The following is a 10564-nucleotide window of genomic DNA, read 5'->3' as shown; positions in this document are numbered from 1 at the left end:
AATGCCATAATTACAGATTGTGGTGTGCCATGGGAAGGAGGATACAAGGAGCTTTCCCTCCTAGCCTCTGTAAAGGCCACACAGAACTGAAGACCTCGTGAATTGAGGAAGGTACTGACTTCATGTTTACACCTCCAGAGTGTGTAGAAGTAAAGCAGGCTGAAGGAAGACAATTCAGTTTTGTGGCAATTTTTGAGTGTTGTGTTCTGCATTGGAATGAAAACAAAACCTTTTGAACATTTTCACAAAAAGAATGAAATTGCGTCGTAATGTCTATTTTCAAATCAAAACTTGGTAGTTTGTAGGGCCAGGGCGTCAGTTGAGGAGAACAAGGTTCAAGGCGCTGCTCTACCTTAAGAGGGGCAGTTTTTCATCCCAGATCACTCTGAATCAGGCCAATCACCTGACCTCTAGGCTATTAGAATATGGGAGAGTTTTTTTCTTGCTCTCTCTCTCTCTGGTCAGAAATGACCAGAGAGCCCTGGACCCAAAGCACTTTTCCAATGAAAACTTAGTCAAAACATGTATGTCTTGGCAAAAAAGCATATTTAAATGAAATTTAATTTAGTTGAAAATGTTCCAACCAGCTTCATATGGAACCCCCAAAAGATCAGACAGGAGGTAGAGACATAAATCTGCAGTTTGGTCTTGCCCAGGAAGAACAAATTGCACCCCATAAATGGCTCCCCCTACTCATCCAGAAATCTAAAGGACCAGTCTGCTGGGGGGCAGGTTGCCTCCCTGTGCTACCTCAGGTGCAGTGGGACAGGACACCAGCACTTAGCTATCTGGAGTAGCTAAAGATTCTATCGCTCCATTCACAGATTTGCTCTGAGGCATGTAAAGCAAGAAGCTTAAACTGAGACCTCGTGTATTTTAATAAGATGTAATTAATTAGAAGTATACAGGATTCCAATATTAGTGCTCAAGAAAGGATACAAACAGGGAGTAATCACACTGTACAGAAAAAATGTTAATTATATTTTTCAGAAGAGAAAACCCTGTTAATCCTTCTATTGCTTTAACTTTGACACTACAGTATTTCCAATTTTCTCCCCTTTGTTTCTGTCCATGGCTTTGGCTACTATAACTGGCTGTGTGGATTAGTGTACATGATAAATATTTGCAGCAACATGCTGCGGATTCTGTTGAATCAGTAAGTATAGTCAAAGGGCTCAATCCAGAAGTTATGAGATGTTTAGTGAAATATCCATGTTGAATTGCCAAGTGATTTGCAAAAGCATCATCAAATTCCCACATCCATTGTTCCATCCAGATACAAAGGAGAGGCCATTTTGACTGGAGGAAGTAATGGTCCATGCATTAATACAACTACATCCAGAGAAGACATTAGAATTAGAGCTGTGTATTATGGGTTCTCACATCTCCAACCCTTGCATTAGAGGAGCAACAACATATTACACTCAATTAAAGTGTACTGCTGTACACAAATAGACTTCAGGAGAGTGCAGTGGTGTGTATATATATTTAGCATGTGACACATTACACAACACTCTCAAAAAGAAAAGTAGTACTTGTGGCACCTTAGATACTAACAAATTTATTTGAGCATAAGCTTTCGTGAGCTACAGCTCACTTCATCGGATGAATGCATCTGATGAAGAGAGCTGTAGCTCACGAAAGCTTATGCTCAAATAAATTTGTTAGTCTCTAAGGTGCCATAAGTACTCCTTTTCTTTTTGCAAATACAGACTAAGACGTCTGCTACTCTGAAACAACACTCTCAGTCTACTGTCACTTACACCTTTCATGTTGTTATGATGAATGCTCAGGAATAGAGTGACAAATAAATAGAGCTAGATAAAAACAACAAGGAGTCTGGTGGCACCTTAAAGACTAACAGTTTTATTTGAGCATAAGCTTTTGTGGATAAAAAACTCACTTCTTCAGATGCATCAGACTAACACGGCTACCCCCTGATACTAGAGCTAGATAGACACAGAATATACATTGCTACTACAAAAGTTCAAGGTTGGGTGAAATCATTAGGGAAAAGCAGCAAAAATACCACATTCCTTAAGGATTTTGCAAAGGTGAAGTTAGTTTAACCACTTCTTGGTGTAGCATGTCAAAAACTTGCCCACTTCCAGATGACTATTGATTGAGAATGAATGTATTGTGCTTAGTGCTGTATAAAGCAGTTCCTTCTCCGAGAAAGTTACAATCTAAATCACCAACTGATAGTCCAGTCCTCCTCCAGCCCAATTCATGAAATGTTGGTTGAAGGCTGGATCTTCAAGTGGGCTGAATATTCATTTTGTTTTCAAAATCTATGTGTATTTAGTAGAGGTGGTCAAGAAACAGAATTTATCATATGAATGATGATCAAATCAAGTGCAAAAAGAAGTGCAGTGGGTTTGGACTATTTTTAACGTTGCATTTCTTATGTTCTTGTTTTTATAAGCGGATGTGAAAGGCAAAGGTGCCTAGAGCTCTGGATGGATGTCAATTTGTGGGGAGTTTGTATAAGACCAAAATCTCAAATAATAAAGTAAATACAATATCTAGGGTCAGTTTGTAAAATCTTAGTTTTGAAAGCACTTATATACAGAAATGTAGATTTTGGGGGAGGTCTTTTAACTGATTTTAGCAAGTTATTCACTCTGGATGTACTATAATGTTGCTTTAGATATTTGAGATGTCACAGTGTACTAAAGTGTTAGAGAAGTTACACACAACAGTACACATCTGCAATGTAGGGATGTTTGAAGGCCAAAATATAGCGTGATGCACAAACAATTAGAAGGCTAAAATAGCCTCAATAAAAACTTATTTGGTCTCCATACTGTATGACTGGAAAAGTACAGCAAGCCAGAAACTTTAAAGGTTTGACTCCTATATTTTAACAGCACTTTTTTTCAAATAAAATGTACTTTGTTATCATAAATGAATCGCCACAAATCCTGTAAGCTAGAGGCTTATTTTAACATAAGCTTGTTTTGTGAATTAAAACTCTCAGCAGTGTACCACCCCATCCTGCGTTGGCTCACTGTGTTGTCAGCGGACCGCTGTGTTGTTATGAAATTCTTCATAACTCAACATCACCCATGTTCAAGACTGATAATGAGGCCTCAGAAAAGGCAAGCTTTCAGAGTCAAATGGAAATTAACCATGACGAGGGCAGCGGGTAGGAGAGAAATTGCTTTTTCCCAAGATTAGGAAATAACAATACAACTCCGTCAAAATTGTGCTGTATTTATTGTTGGCATTTCTCCTGCAAAACATACATTGACCTTGACAATCAATGCACTGATGTGGGGTAGTAATAGCTATCTGACTTTCCTGGCTGTGTGCGTTTATTCTGCAAGATGAGGATCACAGCCCACAATGTAAACTGCCAGTGATGAGAGAATGCACTGGTTTTTGAGATATTTAATGTGCCCTGTCAAGAAGGTGAGAAATAATGTGGCAATAATTATAGAGAACATAAGCTGCCGGGTATACACTCTGAACACTGGAGTAAGTTATTCTATTCGCTGTCTATGATCTAGTGTAAACTTGGATGATGAATGAAGGTGCTAAAGGAAAAGTTAAAAATAATGAACTGAGTTTGTTTTACATAAGTTAATATAAACACAGGCAAATCACATTCCATTAATTTGTGTTCCTCACTAAATGGAATGATTGCCCATTACATTACATACTTTGCTGATCCAGGCCCTGCTTCAACAGAGCACTTAAGTACTAACTTAGCTTTAAAATAAGCATTTGTTTAAATCCCTAGGAAGTTAATCACATGCGTCAGTGCTTTGCTGAATTGGAGCTTCATTTTCCAAACCTCACCCTACTCCCAAACCTTCAACCCCTCCTCTTCTGCTTCCACTACATGCTGAAGCAGTACAGCAGTCTACGGGGAAAATGACCCCTCTGCTATACCCGGTGCAGTTAGTTTGCATTGCTGAGATCAAGTGAAAAAGTGAACCATCTTTTTCAGTCTACAGATGAGGGAATTCTCTTAAACACTAGCACAGAGAACACGTCAAGTGTTGGATGCCTTTACAACTGATCATTTTGTTTTTCCGCAGTAGAAACATTCCAGATGTTTTAAGGAAGGGAACCATCACTAGGGAGTTGACTTGTTCAGCAACAAAACAAAGACCAAAAAAAAAATCTCTTATTTTTACCCTTTCCTGAATGTCTGTCTAATTCTAGAAGCATAACTGGTCTAAACTGTCTGATGATAGGGTTGTTTTAGTTTACAGGTCCAAATTCTGCTATCAATCCGCTCACTGAGCTTCTCCCCATCAGTGAGGTGGCAGCAATGTAAGTGAGCCCAGAATTTATGCTTACTATGGAAACTTACAAGAAGAAGGGAAGAATATCTTGTCCTCTATGGTGTGTTAAATCTGGCATTTCAAAAGCTGACCCTTTCAGAGAAGTTGCTTTCCCTCTTTTGAATTTGATTTCCAAGATGAGGACTCAATAGTGGTAACAATATATGGTTTTAATTGCATTAAAAAGCACAATAGGTACAAAATGTACCCTGAAAATGGTCTTTTTCTATAGTTTTCACAAAATTAAGCTTCTTGGTATACTGTGGTAATAGAAACAGAACAGGTTATCTATCCTGCCAAGAGCTAAAATCTGGAGAATGTTGGTCTACATTAAAGTGAATTAGAGAGCATACAGGCACATAAAAACATTAAAGGAGATTTTAAAGGTGATTTCAGTGTCATTCCCTTGGGGCAGTAGAAAAGCGTGACCCGGCAATTTGTTTCTAGTGGCTGTATTGCACTAAGAAAAACTCTCACACTTGTAAACAAACAAGAAAGATTTGGATGCAAGAACTCCTTAACCTTATATAACACAAACTTCTACAGCAGTCTCTCTCGGCATTCTCACTGCCTGGTGTGGATAGACTGTAGTATATGATTTGGGGGTCATCTCCTTTATCATCTCCTCTTATTATTCAAGGCCCAATGCCATTCGGCCATAATTGTCACACTCTGCCTCCCTGATTTTCACATAATCTCACATACAAGTATGTGAACTTGTTACTTATCATGAAAGTCCACAGCCTATTCTCAGTTTGTATAAAGTTTACAGCCAACAAGAATGGTGGAAAGCTCCATGTAATTGGATTTAGTGATCAAGTTACAACTCTTATTTATGCAATCCTCAGTTTCTACTATTAACAAATCCTGATGGATATCTGATTTTTTGCCAGTGCCATTCTCTTTCTACCTTTGACAGCAATGGATGGTTTATACAGTTTGGACTGTGATCCTCAGTACAGTTTTGTAACAAGCACATTAGAATGAAATACATAAACAATAGATCAACATCCACAACCAGAATCATGTAAAATCAAGCTGTTCCAGATCAATGATTTTAAGTTAGGGGTTCTTTTTATTTGCCTTCTGCTGTCTGAGCCTTTCAGGTTCATGTTTTCAAATTTTTCTCCATAACCAAGAAGGGTAGAAACTTTCATTTAATAAAGATGGCAGAGACGCTCAGGTAATCATTTGACTGGGGTTTAAGAAAAATGCCAGATATTACTTCACCTGTAACAAAATCTCAAGAGTTGACAATACTGTGATCAGCTTGATAATATTAACATAGTATTTAAAAAGCCCTAACATACTATTCTTCCCTTGCACGGAAGATACAAAAATGTTTCTAAAACTGGCTGAAACCTGCATTGAAAAGATAAAAGTCTGAGACCTTTCCATCCATGTGAAAAATAACTGTCACCCAAAGTTTTGCCACTGACATCAGAGGTATTGCTCTGGTGCTATCTTTTCAGAAAAATCTATCATTTGCTAATCCTCACTTTGTTGAATTATAGATGTTTAACCTGTATAGAAAATTAGCAGCCTTTCCTGACCTCTCAGCAAATAATTAATAGCAGATGCTATATGTATAATTACTTAGATTTATACCAATCCCGGCCACAAACCCCATTGCCAACTCTGTCTGTATATCTATTCAAGGAATACCATCATAGGACCTAACCACATCAGCCACACCTTCAGGGGCTTGATCACCAATGTGATATACGCCATTATGTGCCAGCAATGTCCCTCTGCCATGTACATTGGCCAAATTGGACCGTCTCTACACAAAAGAATTAATGGACACAAATCAGACACCAAGAATTGTAACATTCAAAAACCAGTAGGAGAGCACTTCAATCTCCCTGGACATTCATTAACAGCCTTAAAAGTGGCCATTCTTCTACAAAAAAAAACCTTCAAAAACAGACTTCAGCGAGAAACTGCAGAACTGGAATTAATTTGCAAACTGGACATCATCAAATTAGACCTGAATAAAGACTGGGAGTGGCTGGGTCACTACGAAAAGTAATTTTCCCTCTGTTGACACTCATACCTTCTTGTCAACTGTTGGGAATGGGTGACATCCACCCTGATTGAATTGGCCTTGTTAGCCCTACAAAAAGTAATTTTCCATCTGTTGATATTCACCCCCTCTTGCCAACTCTTGAGAATAGGCCACTTCCATTTTGACTGAATTGGCCTCGTTAGCACTGACCACCCCTCCCCCCCCCAGTAAGGCAACTCCCATCTTTTCATGTGCTGTAACATATATACTGCCTACTGTATTTTTCACTCCATGCATCTGATGAAGTGGGTTTTAGTCCATGAAAACTTATGCCCAAATAAATTTGTTAGTCTCTAAGGTGCCACAAGGACTCCTCGTTGTTATTTTTTAGATTTATACATATATTACTTAGATTCTATTTTTATATAAAATATACAAAATATGTATTAACATACAGTATTATATAGTATTAATCAAATTATGATTGGCAAAATAAATGAACAAAGTGCAATTTGTGATAAATTAATTGTATACAAGAGCTCGGCATTATTATTAGGTTTATATTCATTCATTTATTTGCTAGTTCAGAAACTTCAGCCATTCACAATGAGTTTCCCAGCCAGTCCTGTGAATTAGCAAAGTTCTTGCCTATATATATCTTTAAGCTACACGCAGAGCAGATACTAGTCCCTGCTATAGGACTGCCGCTATTCTTGAAACTGAACGATCTATAGGGAGTTCTTGCGGCTAGCAGATCCCTTGGATTTAGTTTGGGCCACATTATTGAAGATGCTGTAACAGTGAAGACCTCCAAAAATACAGATTTTTAATATTAAAGATACAATGACCTGTTAATCTTATGTATACAATTATATTGCCATCTCCAGTCAATAATAATAAACAAATATCTGGGTTAAACAACCAATATTATGCCAAAAAGCTTTAGCTCTTCAACACTCATTTTTCCTTAGAAACATGACCAATTTCAAAATCTCTATCTATAGTTCCTATCAATATTTGTAACAACTGCGTCTTGTCCTTAAATCCTCTGTGAAATGTACCCCTATGACCACACCTATAAACCGCTATTGTTTAGAACTGGTTAGCCTGGTGGCAAGCTGGGGCTTTTCTTCTGAAAAGCTGTTTCTTTTATTGTTACCTCAGCTTCCCACGCTCGCCCCTTCATCCATTTTGTCCACCCATCGCATCTGGTTGAATAACTAAACCCCACTCCTGCAAACACTTATGCACATGCTCAATTTTATGTTCATCAGTAGCTCTATCAAAGCCAAAGAATTTACACGAATGGGGTCCTAAAATGTGAGGTCTTCAGAGCAGGGGCTGTATTTTTTGTTACATGTCTGTAACACCTTGCAAAACAGGGCCCTCACTTTTTATTATGATGCCCAGGCAATACTGTTACATACATACTCAACAAATATATGTTTTAATCATATTGAGAAATATCCTAGTGGTGTAGTGGGAAGCAAATATATATTTAAAATAATAATTAATGTTGGTTGTATTAAATAATTAAAGGATGGCGGAAAATGCAAATTGCAATTTTAGTTTAAAAAATAAAAAAGGAAAAGTCATGCCAAATAATACTTCAGTATTTATTACGCTTCTTCTATGTGATGGAAATGTTTTAAACTGCAGTCATCAACAGTTTATAAGCAGGTGAACATAGCACACCACCAAAAACAAAGCAAAATGTGTAGGCAATCATGGACAAATCTCACTAGGTGGAGGACAGATCAAGGTGAGAAAAGGCAAATATTTTTTGTGCCAAATGAACCTATGCTTTGACTTGGTTGACGAAATCAGGGCTGTGACAAACATACAGCTTTACTCATACTGCAATGATATATTTACATGTGGTATAAAAGTTTGGAAATCTCCTTCCATGTTACATCTTTGTATATTTCATCTCCGCAGCCAGATGGAGTTATTTTGGGGGTAGTGGTGGTGTTGTTGTTGTTGTTGTTTTTAAAGGCCCCCAAATAGCTCTTGGAAGCCCTTTGTGCAGAGAAATTACCCATCCCAGCTCTCACAGCATGCTTGTTGGCTACCATAAACATTACTTCTGATCATATGGAAGCACTGTTGTCCAAGGGCTGGGGTGCACTACGTAGCGGTTTAGTTTATTTTTTTACCAGCTGTCTGGAGGTGTAGACTACTTGCTGCTTTCATTTAGTGGGAACCTAGACTGGCCTGTGTGGGTAGATAGAAATGTTTGTGTGTGCACACTCATGTGTGTATGTGTGTGCATATGCATATTTGTGGGAGAGAAATCTTTCTCTCATCTATATTAGTGGTATTATCTTCATTTTACCGATGAGGCACAGAGAGACTGAGTGACTTGCCCAATGATGGCTGTGACGGAGCAGAGAATGGATCCATGTCTTCAAAGTCCCAGAGTAGGATCCTAACAACTATGCCACCACATCACACCACATAATAAGGACCAAGAGAATATTGGCCAGACAGTCACAACTCTTCCTTTACGGGACTTCGCACACTGCTATCAACTTATATTCAGCTCTTGACAAAACAAGTGAAAATTCCTTTCTTTTCTGCATTTTCTTCTTCTGTTTGATAGAGATTGGCAACTTTTGTATTTCCTGGTATAGGAAGAGCAGTGGGAAGTTTTTTAAAAAGATTATTTTTAAATCTTTAAAAAACTAAAAAAAAAAAGATCTTGGTTATTTTTCATTTTCCTGCACTTTTCCATGCACTAGAACCAGAAGTGCTGAGATAGTATAAGCAAGCCTCCACCCTGACGTCAATTGCTAGGCAATAAGTAACTGCTCATCATCCCACAAGGTAAAAGGAGACACAGAGCAGTTTATCTCCCGTTGTTAATAAAATGCACAACAACAAAAACTAGTAACAGGCCACAAATAATGGAAAGGAATCCAAGGTGATGAATGAAGATATTATTGACAAAAATCTACATACCAGATGTGAATGCAAAAGCTAGAAGCACTGTAAGAGTTAGAAAGGCACAAGTCTGTCTAAGGGCCTGATTAAAAGCCCATTAAAGCCAATGGAAAGATTCTATTAACTTCAGTGGGGTTTAGCTCAGGCTCCGTGTCCTCCCGACAGGAGTATGCATTTAAAGTAGCCTCCTCTGAGCAGGATATAATTTACAACTGTCACGTTAGTTAAGGAGTTTAAGAATTCAGTGAATTTCTGCCTTTATTACAAATGGAACACCAAGAACAACCAGACACACCAGCAGTTGATCAATGCATTATTGCAGTCACTGTTTGATAGAGGCAGCACGCCTCAATGTAGAACCCAATGCAGCAAGGTGTCTGCCATGACTGCGTGGAATTAATTTGTACCATATTCAATCACAGAAAGGTTGTTAAGAACCTTTTAGTGAAGCTGCCACCTTTCTCTGAGGAGATGTAGTAATGGTCTTCCTCTTTCTATAAATGACAGCTAGCAAAGAGCAAACACTCAGCCAAGCACATCTCTCCACAGGAAAACAAGTATTCAGTAACTATAGGTAGACACAGCTTTTATTGAATCTATTTTTACTGGTCTGAATGTCATGCGAACACTTGTATACTTATCCTAATCCTGATACCAATAAAAAGAGATGTACATATGGATTATAGAAATTAAACACAATGCTATGGAGAAGATGAACATGCAGTAAATCATTACCCCTACAAAAACCACATTCAAGAAATGTTAATGTTGACGCTGATTCTGCAGGAGGGGGATCTGTAACATACACTCAATGGGCACTGACACTTTCTGTTATAATACTTAGTGGCAAATGAAAAGATGTGCAAAATGGAATGGAACTTCCACATACAGCTACATACCCACCATCCTTACTGTAACATTTTGGAACCTTAAAACAACAGATTCGGTTGAATTTGGATCTGTAAATGGACAAAGATTTGGGGATGTGTTTGCCTCATTTTTTTTCTGAACCTGCTTGCCAATTTCCTAGCTTATCTCAGATATAATAACCGTATTGCTTACATGTTTTTCCAAAAACTCATCTTTGTGCTCTCAAATTGCGATGACATTAATTCTTTGGTTTGGCAACAGCAGAAAGTGTCCATTTATTTTGTTCTTATACTACTTGAAAAGCTAATGGAACACCATTTCTGAACATTACAAACTCACTTTCAGTTAAAGCTGATATGTGCATCCACATGCTGAGTCTTTCTGGCTGTAGGCGTCTCTGGAATACATCAGATTACTTTGTGCATTAGAATCCTGATGGACAGTACAC

This window comes from Dermochelys coriacea, chromosome 12 (assembly GCF_009764565.3).
Source record: "Dermochelys coriacea isolate rDerCor1 chromosome 12, rDerCor1.pri.v4, whole genome shotgun sequence".
NCBI classification, from domain to species: domain Eukaryota; kingdom Metazoa; phylum Chordata; order Testudines; family Dermochelyidae; genus Dermochelys; species Dermochelys coriacea.
The sequence above is the reverse complement of the archived record's forward strand: the minus strand, read 5'-3'. Positions refer to the sequence as shown.